We start from the raw sequence: 4,645 nt of genomic DNA on the forward strand, positions 1-4,645 counted from the left end.
CAGTGGCTGTGACCAACAGTGCACAGAAGTCTTGTTGTCCTCTATGCATGCCTGAAACTGAAAAGCTTTCAGATGCCTCTAGTTCTTCAGCAGAATTGCTTTGTCTTCTCCCACAACACTGCTTTGTGTGCCAGAGGAAAATGTGTACCTTCTCCTCTTGTGGATACTCCAGATAAAAAGTTGTAGTAGTAATGGTTTGGGATGAAAGCCCACAAGTTTGTGATTCAGAACAGCTCCTTCCAAATGCTTCTTTTCTGTCCTTGCTTTGAAGAATGCTGCTTTTTGAGGAGCTGTAAGGGAAAAAGGATACCCTTGTCTGTGGATACACACTTACCCCAAGGGTGGGACAGCCTGCTCAGCTTCTGGGCAGCCTTGAGCAGCTATGTGGGAAGTGAGCTGCATTTACACAGTGCAAGCGCCTGCCTACAATAAGCTGGAGTTTGCTTTTCTTGTTTTTTTTCTATAAATGCAAGTCGGTTCTTCACTTTACAAAGGTTTAGATACTGGACTGTGATAGTACATTAAAGTGTTTTATTGCCTTATTGCTTTAAAATGTGCAATTACAATCTCTTAGTTGAAAAGATGCAATTATTTAAATAGCATTTAGTCCAGCACATATCTGTGTTGCCAGATACATGACTGAGAGTCTGCTACAGCCAGGCAGCCTCCAAAGTTTGTTCTCTGTGAATTTGTTTGTGAAAGGGTTATTTAGATGCCTAAGTTTGTCACAGCTTAATAATAAACCATGTCATCAAGCAGTTGGGAGTTATTACTTTGAAGTTCTACTGATGACACCTGTGCATCAGGCATGAGCAGGAGGATGCACATCAGCTCTTTTTTGGGTCAAACTGCATCTATTCAGCCAGTCATTGATGGCAGGATGTGAACACACTGCCTCAAGTCCCAGCTCTATTTTTCCCATGTTTCACAACTACTATGTTGCAATATGTTTTTGAGGGGCTTTTATTTATTTGGGGTTTTGTTTTTAATTTTTAAAAAAAATGCTCTGTGCACACTTGGTGCCACCCTGTCTTTGTCCTGAGGAGCCCAAGAGACATCTGAAACATTTAGGACACGTCTAGACTGAAAGCTGAGCCGTGATGAAACATGCATGAGCTGGCAGGGCCCAGGTCTGCAGTGCCACGTCAGGCACAGATGGCTTAGCAATCTCCAGCCCAACTGCAGCTGCCAAGGAACCAAAGGAAAACTTTTTGCTTTTAAGCAAACGGGAGCAAAGGTGTGCGAGTGTTGCTTTTGGGAGCTGGGGTAAAATCACAGTAATGGAAAGGAGTATTCCAGTGCTGGCTGCAGTCGTGCATCCTTCCTGTTAGCCTCAGAATAAAATCCTCTGTAGAAATAGTTTTCAGTGTAGAAATTGTAATAGAGTCAGAACTGAAATTTAGACACTGGAAGCCACTGGTGGGGTTGATAGTGCTTAATGTGCAGGAGAGCTCAGCCCAAGAGGATGACAAGCAGCTGTTAATCCAAAGACTGAGCCAACTTAATCAATAGATAAATTAATAAAAACTATTGTAGTGATACTGTCATTACCTGTAGATTAAACTAAACCTAATCATCAAGATGGATAACTGGCTGGTTATTTTTCTCATCTGAAAACAAAGTAGAAAGTTAAAATACAGATAGTTAAAACTATGAATAGTGTATGTGATTTCTTGAGTTCCTTCATATTTTATAATACTCAGTGAACACAAATAAATGAGTATTTACAGCACTTTCCTGTGGTTAAAAAGTAAAATGTGTAGAAAGAGGAGTTTTAGGCCATGAATTATAAAGCTATTGTAGTTGAAATTTAGTCATGGCTTTATATGCAGTGAGCAACATGACACTGAACACAGACAATTAAACTAGGGATAAAGGGAAACTGCTCATAAACTTAAGGTGTACCTGGATGGCAACTCTTTATTCTTTGATCTGAGTTCAGATATTTAACAAGATTATTTTTATGAGCTTTCATGGCTGTTTGTTGGTGATCATGCTTCCCTGGGAGCTTCAGAGACCAAGTGAAGCAGTATCTCTAAGCTGGCTTTAATAAATGCAATTTTTACCTTTACAGCTCCTGAGGGAAAAAATGACAACTTGCACCTGCCTCCAAAGAAGCTGTTTCTTGAGCAGCCTCAGGAGAGACGATGAGCTGGTGCCTGTATAATCTTGTTTCCTCCAGAGAAAGTACAGGTGTTGCCTTTTTTGTTTCACTAATATGTGAGATCCTACTCTAGGACTGTGTTTTCAAGCTGTAAATGTAAACAGCAGCTTTTAATGGTCAGTATCTTGGGGTTTTAAATACCAGCTAATCCTCAGTTGTGGTGTACTGTACCTGGGGATGAAGCTTGGTACAGAAGTGTCTGCTCAGAAAGAACATCATTAGCTCAGTGCTCATTTGCACTTTCAGGGTCTCTTTCAAAAGCAAACAGCACAATGTAAGAAATGCGTTCTGTAGAAGGAAGAAACAAAAGACATGGCAGCTGCTGTTGTTTGGCTTTTGAGGGATCATTCCCTTTTCAACATCCTATTTTATTATGCCACTGCTCCGCTTCTTAATTAGCTCCGGAGAGGGCTCAGCAATCCTTGTCTTGAGACTCCCTCTAGTGAGGGAATGGGGCAGCTCTGTGCCCTGTCAGGAGGGAAACCCCGGTGTGCTGAGAGCCCTGGCAAGGTCAGGGCTGCTGCAGGGTGCTGTGCCCTCCTGTCAGTGCAAATTCCCTGCACAGGACTTGGCTGAGGGCTCCCCTCCAGGGCTGAGCAGCTCATCCTCTCCTCCTAGGTGGCCCTGCGTTTGTTGGGATAGCCTGAAACGAGCACGGTGGAGTTGGGAGGGCTGCCTGTGCCTCCATCCCACTTTCTGCCATGCCCCTGGTGACAGGGAGCACAAAAATGGAAGCCTTCTTCTCAGTGTATTATTAACAGCAATGATAAGATAGCGAGAGAGGGTGTGAAGTGAGATACTGGAGGGGAAACTGTGCACTGGATAACCTTGTTTAACACAGAAATGGCTCCGTGGGCAGTTTCTCCTGAGATGCCAGCTGGGAGCTATTATGTGTTTAAGGAAATACAGGTTTGAGTAAATACAAATTGTTTGCACGGGGACTGAGCAGCAACTGCTGTGCAGTCACTCAGGCTAACAGCTGCTTGAATTGATGGAATAAAGGGGCAAAGAATGGAGAGGTCAGTTCTGGTGTGCTGCTCTATCCCTGCCTTTGTCACTGAAAAATACACCAGGTCTAGAAACTAAGTGATCTCTGAAAAATCATTTTTCCTCACTGATATTGTTCTTTACAAGCAGGTAGGCAGGGTGTCATTTAGCACAGCTTCTTGATAGCATAATTATAAAAACTGTTACTATTGGATATAACCTGATTCTGGCAAGTGTAGCTTTTAAGGCATTAGGTAACATTAGGGTAACTGTAGATGGTTTTGATATTTGCTGTCTGTAGATGCATAAATAATAGGATCCAAACTCATTCCCCCCTTTCTCATTATGTAAAAATAATTCATTTTTAGAAATGTAACTAAACTATAGTCAGCATTGCTGTTTTCAGAGAGAACTCTTATTTCACAGCCTTGGTACAACTGGGATCAACCTCAGGGACAGCTCTGCTGGCATCTGTTACCTATTTTTGCATAAATCACCAAAAGACAAGCCCTAGTTCAAAGCTTCATTTCTTCACAAAACCCTACCGTACACATTGTATTTTTCCTAATGCAGATAAATTCTTGAGATGGAGAACTCTGATATGGCTGGATATGGCAGCACATCCTGTGGATGTCAAGAGACACCTTTCCCTAGCCATTCTCACATCCTGAAGTGGCAAACACCTGACTACAAATGCAAAATCTTGGCACAGAATGCAACCTATAAGAAATGTTTTACTGAGCTGATACGTGCTTCACCTTTCTTGGGATTTCTGTTTTGAATGTGAAAAAGTCAGGGAAGTGTGGGGTGGTGTTATGAGTTTGCAATGCTGTGGCACAGTAGGAGTTTAATTAGTCTGGTTTGTAGTTTTATGAATATAGAAAATTGAGCATTTGAGTAGCTAATTAGTGAACAGCTACTGCAGGGAGGCAGCTGGTGCCAGGGAAGAACACAAGATCTCTTACATCTTATTTTAAATTCACATCTTTCCAGAAAGCAAGCAGTGGAGGGCAAACAGGAGGAGGCTGCAGGGTGACCTAACTGGCCTATCACTACCTGAAGGGAGCCTATGAGAAAGATGAACAGAGACTTTTACAAGAACATGCAGTGACAGGACACGGGGGAATGGCTTCAAACTGAAGAGGGCAGGATTAGATTAGGTATTAGGAAGAAATGATTTACTGTGAGGGTGGTCAGGCACTGGCACGGGTTGCCCAGAGAAGCTGTGGATGCCCCATCCCTGGAAGTGTTCAAGGCCAGGTTGGATGGGGCTCTGAGCAACCTTGGGAAAGGTGTCCCTGTCCACAGCAGGGCCTTGGAATGAGGTGATCTTTAACGTCCCCTCCAACCCAGGCCACTCTGTGATTCTGTGAGTACAAACCCACTTCCTGCCCACTCACTAAAAATAAAACACTAAACCTCTGTCACTGTGCTGAGTTTCAGTTTAATCCAGTTAAAAACTAATCTATACAAAGTACAGAGCGGGGCTTTTTT

This window comes from Zosterops lateralis, assembly GCF_965231275.1.
Source record: "Zosterops lateralis genome assembly, chromosome: 6".
NCBI lineage: Eukaryota > Metazoa > Chordata > Aves > Passeriformes > Zosteropidae > Zosterops > Zosterops lateralis.